Raw genomic sequence first — 13,114 nt, forward strand, 5'->3', positions numbered from 1 at the left:
AATACCCGAACTATCAGAGTGGCGTAGCCGGAAGCGTGACATTTTGATAGTTAGGGTGTTACATGACACGTAAACTTCATCTACATTGTGCCTTTAAAGTAATGAATCTAAGTCGGATTTGGGACCCTAACAATAGGCTTGCGTTGATCTTGCTTGCATTGTGGTCTTACTAGACCTAAATATGTCTTGGATTAATACTTACTATTTAATATTGTAACACTTAGGATATGTAAAAGTTGGATATTTTTATAAGAGATTTTTTAATTTAAATTAAAAAATTAATTATCTTTTTTTAGTTTTAAATATTATTTACTAATGTAATAAAAAATAAAAATAACAATTATCACTCAGATAATTAAAATAGATAATTCTAATATATACATGACACTACATATATCAAGAATTATTATATATGATAAATATATATATTTTTTGTAATGAATATTTATATACATAATTTATTGCACAATTTTTTTCATATTAATATTTAATGAATTTAAGATACAATATATTATTTAACATACAAAATAAGTAACTTAAGTTGTCATCTAGAACAATAAGTATAATAGTACAAATACCTACTTACTTATTAATGGTGAAAAAGATATGTAAATAGTATAAATTGATATTTCTTTAATATAATAAATATTATTAATTAAGTTAATTACATAATTAAAAAATTATGAATAATTTCTTAAATAATAAAAAGAATGAGACCACTATTTGTAAACTCCGGTTAAATTAGTAGATAATTAGTCAATAAATTAGTTTTTAATAAGGAAGATTAGAAATGTAAATATTATATTAAATTAGGATAGAGCTCATCGAAACGAGAATTTTTACACCAATTTCGAAGAAAATGGTCTAAAATTGGACTGAACGGACCGAACCGGTTGAACTAGACTCGAATCGGGCTGTCGGTCCAACCGGACCAGCCCTTTTAAGTGAACCCAAGACTTCGTCCCCCTCATTTCAACGTAAACGAAGCTGAAAGCTTCCCAGGGGAAAAGAAGAATGAAACATTCCCATAACCCTCACGTAAATTTCCGATCCCCGTAACTTCTCCGTCCGAGCTCCAATCGCCGCACCGTTTGCGGCCACGCGTCCACCGCGTTGAGCTCTACATTTCTACTGGAACAATTTCACTGGTAACTTGTTTAATCACTCTCAACCCTCTTTTCCCCCAATTTTCGAATTTTAAGTGGGAATGTTGAATTTCTTTGATTTCTGATGTTTTAGGATCCAATTAGCTTGAGAGAAACGTTCACTCTTGCTTATGTGAAGCTTGGGTAAGGTGAGGATACGGTAATTCTATTTTATTTTCATTGAATTTGAGCTTTGAGTATTAAATTGGATATATATGTGTTATGAATGTGTATTAGGTTGTGAATAAATAATTGGAGCTTAGAATTGTGAATACTGGAACTTGGAGGAAGCGGATTAGTTGAGTTTTGAGGGGCTGCCTTGGTTTTGAATAAATAGCTTTGGTCGTTACGTGGAAATCGGCCAAGGTATGGTTTAGGTTTCTTGCATTTAATATATAATGTTCTGTGAAAACTTAGGCTAGATGACCATTGGATAAGTTGGAATGCAGGTGTATGTTTAATGTTTAGTAATTTGTCGATGAATATATTTGGTTGAAGTTTATTGGATAATTAGTTTTTAATTTTGGATGGTGAATGTTGTTATGTTAATTTGGAGAGAATTATGGTTGAATGTTATTGTTGATGAACATTGTTAGTTTGGTGCTTGTTGATTAACTAATGATTTGGTAAATTATTGATTTGAGGTATAATTATTGTGGAGGTTGTTGTGATAATGAGGTATTTTGTGTTAAAAGCCTAGGATTAGTGAACTATGATCCTTAGTTGAATTTTGGTTGTTGGATTTGAATATTGCATGAGTTTAATTATTGATCTGAGGTAGATTTATTGTGGTGATTGTTATGATGATGAGGAAGGGTATGTTGAATTGAAAAAAATGCAGGTTTGGACCCGAAAAGGGTGGCAAAGTCCGAGTTTTAGAGGAGATGCTGCCGAAATTTTATAAAAATTAGAGATTTTATTTAGATGATTATTTAAAAGAGATTTAGATTTAAAGGTTATATGGTTTGATTTTGAGTTATTAAGAAAATGAGTATGTTTTAAGTTTGAAGTTTGATTCTTAGAAAAGAATGAATTATGTTTTGAATTGGAACTATTGATGGACGGAACGGGAGGTGTGATAATGAAGGATAAGGATTGAATATGTTTAATGTATGATGATGAATGAGATGCAATTGAGAATGATGTGGATGTTGATGAATTATAATTGAATTATTTATATGGCTTATGAATTTGAATAATCTGAGATACGAGATTCCCTGGATTAAGTGACGTGGCTTATCATCACGTGTACTAGGTTGAAAACTCGATACTCTGTTGACCCTACGACGTAAGTGTGACCGGGCACTATATAAATTCCCGGGAATGTTACCCACATTGAGCAATATTGACTATATGAGAAAAAGCTATGTATAGACTCTTGGGGATGCACGTCGGGGGACAGTCTAAGGACAATTCAGACTTGTCGAGTTGGCTAGATAATCGACAGATGAGCCTCATCAGCCATAGGACAGGCATGCATCATATGCATATTACTTGAATTACTTGCTTGTGCTCTAATTGGGTGTGCCTATCTGTATTTGCCATGCTAAATGTGTATTTGTTACCTGCAGTAGTTGTAACCTTCTTGTGTTTGCCTTTATCTATCTATTTGTCTGTGAAAATGCATGATGGAGTTGGAGGTATGGAGGAATGACAGTATAGGACTTAGATTTAAGGTTAAGTTAGGATTAAATATTTTTAGGAAACCACCTTTTATGGCTTCTGTTTAATACTTTAAGCTCTATAATCTGAGTGTCGGCGTTCTAGGATTGCCTCTGGCATTCCCAGGACCTTATATATTATGTGTGTGGCACCTTTACCATACTGAGAACCCCGGTTCTCATTCCATACTATGTTATTATTTTTCAGATGCAGGTCGAGAGGCATCTCGTTAGGCGTCTGGACTCTTAAAGCGGAGTGGTTATTGGGTTATTTTGTTATACTATGATGTATATAAATATATATATATATATGTACTTGGCTTTCTCTCCGCATAACTTGTTCTTTTTGATCCTCTTAGAGGTTTATGGAGAGGCAGGATTGTGTATATGTACTTTTGGGTTTTGGATATGTATGTATATATATGTAAATATTCTCCGGCCAGTCTTGACTTCGCAGGCTGAGTTAGGAGCTTGTTATTTTGTTTCTTTGGCACTCTATTCCTACTTCTGTTATCTTATGTTTAATAATTATGATTTTCTTAGCACGTAAGTTAACTCATACCTTGAGCGTTGCGCTTTTATTTCGCGATTTTTGTTTCTTCTTTTCTTCAAGGCTCCTAGCATATTATAATTCTTCTGCTATTATATGTACTCATTCTATTTTAGAGGTCGTAATACCACACCACCTCTGTTTTACGGCTTAAGCGTAAAGCTTAGTGTGGTAGGGTGTTACACTATTTTTGCATACTACAAAGTTTATAAAAAAATTTTGGACAATAAATCAATCTTCAAAAAGATATACATTAATTCTGTCAAAAAATAAATAATTAATACATTAGATATTATTATTTACGTACTAATATAATATATTTTATCGATTATTAAGTTTATAATTAATGTTTAACCCAATTTTTAGTAACTAAAATTTAAATGAATGAAATTATTAAATGTTGAATATTTTGCACCTAACTAATTTTATTTTTGTTATTGAAATTAAAAAAGGATGAATTGTAAATCAATTCTAAATTTAAGTTTAAATTTGAGTAAGAAAATAAAAAATATTTTGAATTTTATCTCACTAACCAGAATTAATTTTAAGATAAGAAATTACTTTATGAACATCATATTATAGGATAGTTTGGTCTTTTGCTATTCTTTAATAGAAAATATTGTCAAATAAAATTGTGTAAAAAATTAAAAGAAAATATATTTACCAATTTAGAAAATACTAATTTATTTTTTAATAGAATAAATTATAGAAAGAATTTTAAGTGTATCAGATATACCAGTATTCTAATAATTTTAACCATTTATCTTAATTATAAAAAATATATATAATATATATTTATTAAAATCAACCATTAAGGTGACTGAAACACCAGTATTCTGGATACATTTAAAACATTTCCTAAATTATATATTGAATAACAAATTATTATTGGTTTCTCTTCACACTAACTAATACTCAACGATGGTATTTCGGTACATCATATTACTAAGAAATATTAATAATCTAATAACTTTTGTAAGATATAAGTCTATAAGTTTAAAAATTTAAAAATCATGTCATAAAATGTGAAGTTTTAACAAGTAACAATTTTGATCATATTATTTTGATTTCAAGAATAAATACGATAACAACGAATAAAATTGTCTTAGGTAAATTTCAACAAAGACAAAAGTCCATAAGTATTGTTATTAATGAGAAATTAATCTATTTTAAAGATAAATACATTTTTTTTATGAATTTCCTAACTCGACAGGCCATGACTAATCTACCACATATTGATGCTCTATTTATTAAGGGTCTGATAATAACTAATGGATTATTACACACACAAAGCGAAATTCGAACTCCAAATACTTACTTAAGCGGACAAATGAGATGACCATTTAACCAATCCAATTTGATTAAAACAAATACTAATTATTTTTAATATTTAATCATAAAATATTTATAATAATAATTACTACATATATTTTTTGTTTACTTTTTTAATAGAAAAATTTTATACAATTTTATGTATTATTTCATACAGGACACAAAAATATACACTAATTTTTTAATAATTATAATGAATTTTTACATGATAGAAAAGTATACAATGATCACAGGCACCCTTTTATATTGGTATAAAATGTGACTAATAAGTGATTATTCTCTAAAACTTAGTTTGATAAAGATTTTATTTTTTAAAAGTGACTTGTAAAAATTAGCTTTTAAAAGTGGTAGCATTTATGATCTCCACCAAGGTTTTTTTAAGTGTGTGTTTGTTTTAGCATTTGAAGGATGAAAAACACATTAAGGTTTCTTGGACGGGACACTCTACGTACTATATGGATTAAAGTTGTATAGAGAGGGTATAAATTCTTTTTATAGTTATTTTTATTATTTTATTGATGTTCAAAATATGGATCCTAATTTTTCAATTTCTCTTTCATCCTATAAAAAGAAAGATATGTAAACTTACATCTTTCTCATATTTTGAACACTTTCATTTTTGGTTTGTCTATTCTTTCTTTTTACGGGTATATTCGATATCTGATCCGAACTTAAAAATTGTAAATATTGGATCCGATATATAATTTTAGTACAAATCGGATTGATATTTTAGTCATATCCGATTCAATCGGATCCATGTTCATACCTAATAAAAGATATTTCTAAATCATTAAATTGGTAAAAAAGGGTATTCACCAAATTTGTTCATGATAAAAATATCATTAAAATATTTCAAAAGGTAACAAAACTATTCAACCGTTAAATATATATTTTCAAAAAATATTAGAGATTGAATTTTGATATTTTGTTGTTGTAATATGATTATAAAAGTGAAATATTTATATCATTGAAATTTGGTGATTTTAATTAAGTTAAAATTATTTGTGATTTTTTTGTTAATAACCAAAAAATGTCTTTTAAAAAAAAATATAGAAATTGAATTTTGGCTTTTTTTCATGTATATTCTAAATAATTATCTAAATATTTTTATAAAATGTTAGATCAAATATATAAACAGTTTGTTAAACACATAACTCACTTGCCATTTATAAAGAAATTGATATATTTTATTTTTTATTAAATTTTAAAAATATTTTTTATCGTCAACAATTTTAAAAATAATTTTATCGGTGATTTGATCATTTGAATATATTTTTAATAATTTATTCTAAATTTGGATAAAGTTATTTTTTTTTAGATTTTTAGACTAGAATATACGAAAATATGGATAGTAATTCTGTTTCTTTCCTAATGTTTGCATTTGGGAATATGTATATGTGATGTAATATATGGAAAAAAATGTGTAAAGGCTTCTAAGATTTTATCAAAATTAACAATCTTTTATTATGCTTATGCCATGAGAAAAGTGGCAAAAAAGTGTATTTTTTTATTATGAAAATAAAGAAAAATATTTTTTAGGTGAAGAATCGAGATTGAAAATTAAAGATAAGATATGTTAAATTAAAAAGATAATTTAAAAATTTTGAATAAATTTTTAGAGTTTAGTTAATTTTATCCGTCAAAACTCGTCTTTTACAAATACAAAGTTAATTTTATTTTTTCGCAAGTAAATTTGTCAACTTTTTAAATATTTGTGAATAAAAGTAGTATTTTATTCTATTCATTCGTTTAAAAAGTTTATATGGTTATTATTTAGCTTAAAATTCATCCTATCACATGGTATTTCTCAAACCTTTTGACAAGTTGACATTTCTGAAAAAATGAGAAGCACAATCATAATTGGTACTTTAATTCTAAAACTTGATCCCTACTCCATTCCATACTAATTGCTAAATACAAAACGTCTTTTATTTTTCTCTATGTTTTAGAATCTTTTGAATGATTAAGATTTTGTCTTGTGTGATCTCATTTTCCTCCATCCCCCATTTTCTCCCATTTGGGCTGCTTTCTTGCGGAAAAAGCGTCAAATATATAGTGACAACAACACTTTAATAATTGCCATATTATCTTGATCATTAAATACAATATATATATATATATATATATATATATATATATATATATATATATATATATATGTTGTAAATTATAGATATGATACATGACAGAGTCTAATAGCGTGTTTGATTTATGTAGCTGATCCCACCTAATAAGATAAGGCTTTGTTGTTGTTGTATTGTTAATAATTTTATTTTAACCTAATAGAGTAATTAGATTTTTGACAAATTAATTAGATTTATATATAGGTTTTCTAGAAAAATTAAAAAAAAAAAGGTGTTTTAGATTGATGAATAATGAACTGACCATGTTGAACTCACTTCCTTTTAAGATTCTTTTAGAATGAATATATCCTACTTAATGTAGCTAGTGATCTTGTAATTTTAATTTGTTGGATCCTTAAAACCTCTGAATTGCTCTTTGATTAGCAATGAATATTATTATCTTTGCCAAAAATAAAAAAAGAAAGAAAAGAAAAAAATTACAAAAAGCTTTTGACACTGCACGTATAAAAAATAACAGTAATATGTTAGGTAACCAAAGAATCACAAACAACAAATAAAATGTATATTTAATAACATTCTTACTTACAAGAGAACATGAATTACTCTCCTTATTTTTCTATAACTGTATTCTTTCTTTGAATTACACCACAAATGAATTCAAACTTATGTGAATCAAATTCCAAAATTTTTCTTCCTCGTTATTAATTTATTATATCTACAATTATACAATCTTTATTTCAAATAAAAATCTTAAACTCGTATATCATTAAGACATTAACTCTAAATAGTATTTTTAAATTACCACACCATATTTTATAAAAAAAATCAACAAATTCAATTAGTCTGATATCAATTTATTTAAAATAAAAAACATAAAAAAAATTGTTGATTTATGATATGACCTACAAAAAAATTATAATAAATAATAACAAATCAATTTTAATTTATTAACTATGAATGTTATATATTAAAAAGAGTAAAATATCACTTTTTTTTTAATGTTTGGGGTAAGTTCTATTTGTGTTCCTAACATTTAAATCGTTCTATTTGTATTCCTAATGCTGGTAAAAGTGGTTCAATATTATCCTGCTATCAATTATACATCATGAGCTTTAGTTGGAGTACTGAAAACCTCTTCTTGAACTTAGAATACAGATGTTTGGCACAGAACTGACGATTCACTTCGGATAATAGCTCATCAAAATTAAAACTAATCCCTTGTAATATTTACATAATTCTTTTTTTAGAGATATAATTGAACATGAACAAACACATCTGCTATGAAAATGAATATATCCAAATGAGAATAATTGAAAAATATAATCTGAAATATTAATATATAATTGACGGTAGGATAATATTAAATCACTTTTATAAATGTTAGGGATATAAATAGGACGATTTAAACGTTAAAGGTATAAATAAGACTCATCCCAAATGTTATTGGGGACAAAAATAATACTTTACTCTATTTAAAATTATAAATGTTAAAATAGAGATATTTTTACAACTTTTGCTATACATTTTATATTTTTTATTACAGACTATATATTATAAAAAAAATAGAAATATAATAAAATATAGAAAAAATTATGAAATAAATTTTTAAATATAATTATTAACTAAACATATTAAAATTAATAAATAAATATACATATGAATAGCAAATAAAAAATATTAAAATAATTTAAAATTATTATCCATTAATACACATGTGAGATGATTTAAAAATATTAATTATAAAAATTTATTAATTATAAATATTATATGTATAAAATTATGAATATTATAAGTATGAATTGATGAATATTATTTATGTAAAATTATAAATATTAGGTATGCAAAATTATAGATGTTAAATAAAGATATTTTCATAAATTTCAATATATAACTCATATTTTTACATATCAATTGTTATAAAATAAAAAATAAACAAATTATGAAACAAATTTTTAAATAATATAGAAAAAAAATGCTAAACTGATTAACTTGACAAGAATTGTAATACAAAGCATAAAGATTAAAAATATAAACCAATAAATAAAAAATTATAACACACAAAAGGAATAAGCACATACACAACATAGTTAAATGCGAAACTTTTCCTTCAACAAAAAACATACTTTGTGCTATTTTAGAGTTTTAAAGTTGAGAATTATATATAAATAATTTTCTAAGTAAGTATATATGTAAATGATTACAAAATAAATAAAAGATATATTTTTGATACTATTAATACAAATTAAATATTATACATGAATACATCATGAGAGAAATAAACTTTTGATCACTTTAAAAATAGAATCTATTTATTATATATTACTAATTTTATAACCAAAATATACTATAGGTCACCTTTTATTATAATTAAAATCAAAATTTTTCTTTTAAAATTAAAAAATTCTCTCTTTCTTATTCTCTTTCTTTCTCTATCTCTCTCATTTCTTCATACTCTATTTCTCTTATTCTTATACTTACTCTATTTCTTTTATATATTATTATCAATAATTAATTCTAAATTTAACAATTAAAATATATAATATGATATTCTCTAATTGTAATTAAATTAAAATTAAAATATAACTATATTATATTACTAATTTAATAATCAAAGAATAAATTACTATTTATATCTATATAACTATAGAATGTGCTGGGTTAATTATTCAACTATTTGGCTTTCGTTCTCACTGAATCCTGATACAAAAACTTGTGTTAGAGATGTTGAACTAATTAATATTATGCTTTGGCTGCTGCTCATTCTCATTGGAGTGCTGTAAAGACTGGGATTGATTGGATGGTGAGTAATCTGATTGCATAGGTGTTGTGAAAAGCTGAAATATCTATTTTGGTGATTAGGTTGGTTGTTGTGATCTTTTTTGGACCACATTGCAGTTGTCCTCATCTTGGGACTGAACTTTAACATGCTTACTTATTTCATGGGCCTCTCTTTTTTATTCTAGGCCAACTCCTGCGAAAGATTTCCATCACAGGTTGTACATGATTCACTATTTCAGTATCATCATCATCTTCAACAACTACAAAATTTTTTTTTTTTTGAGTCTTGTTTGGAGTTGAAATTCTTTTAGCACATGTCTTTAACTTCATCTTTGTAGGAGTGATATTTTATTCAACTATAAGAGGAACATTTACTGGTGCTCTATATATATATAACTCGATTCTATTACCATTCTTCACAGTTGCCTCATATATTTTAACTATGTTCATACAGTTCTTAACATTTTCATTCCATTATCAAGCTCTTTACCTGATTCTAGTCAATAAAAATTAATGATAAATGCATATTCAATGTCCTTCAGTAAATCACTAATAAAAAATCTATTCAGAGTATCCATATTAATCCTCTCAATCTTTGTTATTTTCTTACCATCATACATCAGCTTTTTACATGGACCTCTTTTAAACCTTCTACGATTAATAGAAAAAATTATATAGATGGTGGTCATCCCTGCAAGAAAAACGATAAAAGATCATTCTATGTAACTACATCAAATTCAAGTGTATGAGAATAAATGTTGAAGCCGATGAAATACTGAATTTTCAAAAAAAAGTTAAACAAAGATAAATTCCAATAAGATAAGCAAAGGTAAATTCAATTTGATAGGTTCACATGTATAAAAGAAAAAAGAATAAAAATAAAAAAGTAAACAAAAAAAACACATCTTTTTGTAATTAACAAGACCCACAATCTAATCCCTTCCTTTATAAAAAAATTGTTAGACGCTAACATTAACAATAAATCTTTGTACACCCGCATGCATATATATAACAGAAATCCAATTAATAATAATAATAATAATAATAATAATAATAATAATAATAATAATAATAATAATACAAACAGTGGCGTGCTTCGATCGCTAATTAATAGCATACGAGATTTCTTTAAAATTGATAATGACATACTTCTATTTTTCGTGAAGCAAAGACGGCGAAATACTTTTTACAATGTTTTACTCTATACAATGGCTTTGATTAGATGGAAAAATTTATTTATCTGCAGGTGCTTTGATCATCTTCTCCAACTTTGGGAGGTGATGGTAGCGACGATTGAGCTTTGTTAGGGCACACAGTGGTGTGAAAAGTTTTTTTGTTCAATTTATCTACCAAAAAAATGTTAAAGTACACGTAGATAGATTCGGAGGGGTCTTGTTGCCACGTAAGTTCGGATACTAACGGATCAATTGCTTAACCAATGTCGTCTGGGTACTTTTAGCACACGAAAATCATCTTTCGTGGTTACAATTGTCGTTTTTTTCTTATATAGGTACATTTGTTAGCGTTTGAATCTTTTATGGATACAAATGATAATTTATTCAGCAATAAAAAGACCTCACATGACACACTCTCGTTAAAATTAAGATTAAATATTTCTTCTAAAATTAATAAATTCTCTTCTTCCATCATCTATCTACCTTCTCCATCATCTATTTCTCTCTACCCGTCTCATTCTATATATAACTTATAATTTATATTTTATATTATTAATTTGATAAACTAAAATATGTCATGAAGTATTCTTTCATTACAATTATAATAAAAAAATTTCTTCCAAAATTAAACAAACTTACTCTCTCGTTTTTCTTTATCTTTCCTTCTCTTTTCTCTCTGATTCTCTATTTCTTTCTACATTTCTGTTCTATAAAAAATAAAATTAATAAAATAATATAATTTAAATAAATTCACAAAATTATAAGAAATATATTAAATTTATAATTAAATATAATTAAAAAATAATTCCGTAATATTATTTACATAAATATTTTATTATTATATGCATATTTTTTTGTTTTTTATTTATTTTTAAATTTTTATCGAGTATCTTTTTAATTTATATTTTTATTTCTATTCCTTCAAATATTTATTACATATAATTTAGTTGATAGAAACTATTTTTTAATATGATCTTTTTGTAAAAATAATTTGATTTTATAAATATTTATTTTTTTGTCATAATCTATAATATTAAAATAAAGTCAATGTAGTTCAAAAGATTTATATTTTTCTAATGTTATTATAGAAAGAAATATTATTTGAATAATATTAATTTATATGATATTGATTCCATTAATCTTAACGGCAATTATATGCTATTAATCTAATTAATATCAATTGTATATGCATACGCGTGAGATATATCATTATGAATATGTTACATTGACGTAAATAATGTTAAATTGGAAATTTTTTATGGTTTTGAGCTGAAAATTCTTGTCTCTCAAATACTTTTTAAAAAATAAACTGATGAAAGCTGTTAGTGTTACAATATCATTATTGTTTTCTTTGAGAGATATCATAATGATTCTTATATTACTTTTATTTCTTAACATTTTAAATAGAATAATTTCTTGATTATTTAAAAAAAAAAAGACCAATTAGCTGACAAAATACTTTAATATTATTTATAAAAAGGTACAAGAAATTAAATCAACCACTCCAAATAAAATAAATGGCGACGTCCACGCCGAAGCTCCGAAGCTTCCCAAATTAATTAAGAAAAAATGGGGCCATGATCACCGATTTTAGAGACCTCTTATTCTTTGGAATATATTGTATAAAAGAATAAATAAAATTAACTATGTTGTTCTAAAACATGCACAAGCATGTTACAAAGCATGCACGCTAGGGTATGTCATGCATCGTAAAAAATCCGACTAAAAAAACAAACTAAAGAAACAAAAGTAGCTAGGTCAAAAAATAAACATGCATATGAACACCACACACTATTTTATGAGTTCAAGTTGAAATATCAAGTGTGACACATGATGTTTTATATCGGATGAAAATAGATTAAGTGAAGAACATATATTATCAAAAGACTCATAAATTTATTAAAGGGAAATGTATACTTTTTGTTCCTAAGGTTTGGTAAAAGTTTTAAAAATATTCATAATAAGTTTTATTTTGTTTTAATTTTGTCTCAAAAATTTTCGATTTGCATCAAATATACTTTCGACGGCTAAATTTTAAAAAAATTTAAGACCAATCTAACAATAATGCATGAAAATTATACTTGATTTATTTGTATTGAGAATTGTTTTTATGAAATTATTGTTGAATTGGTCTTAAATTTTTTGAAAAATTAGCCTACGGAGGTATATTTAATGTAAATCGAAAACTTTTGGGACAAAATTAAAACAAAATAAAACTTAGGGGTATTTTTAAAATTTTTATTAAACTTCAGCCTTCAAGAACAAAAAATATACTTTACCATTTATTATATTAAAATTTTATCTCTTGTCTGAACTACTCTTATAAATAACGTCTATTAGTCTAATCTTTTATAAATTAAAAATAAGTATTGAAATCAATTTGAGAATA

The 13,114-nt window shown here is 25.4% G+C and overlaps 1 long non-coding RNA gene across 1 annotated transcript; it reads left to right on the forward strand.

The window, feature by feature from the left end:
• Positions 1-969: 969 nt before the first annotated feature.
• Positions 970-3,286, forward strand: LOC140178902 (uncharacterized). The gene is made up of 4 exons (XR_011871893.1): positions 970-1,148; positions 1,240-1,294; positions 1,383-1,511; positions 3,015-3,286. It is a non-coding gene; the product is annotated as an uncharacterized lncRNA (long non-coding RNA).
• Positions 3,287-13,114: the final 9,828 nt, after the last annotated feature.

The sequence above is a fragment of the Arachis hypogaea genome, chromosome 14 (genome assembly GCF_003086295.3).
Source record: "Arachis hypogaea cultivar Tifrunner chromosome 14, arahy.Tifrunner.gnm2.J5K5, whole genome shotgun sequence".
NCBI lineage: Eukaryota > Viridiplantae > Streptophyta > Magnoliopsida > Fabales > Fabaceae > Arachis > Arachis hypogaea.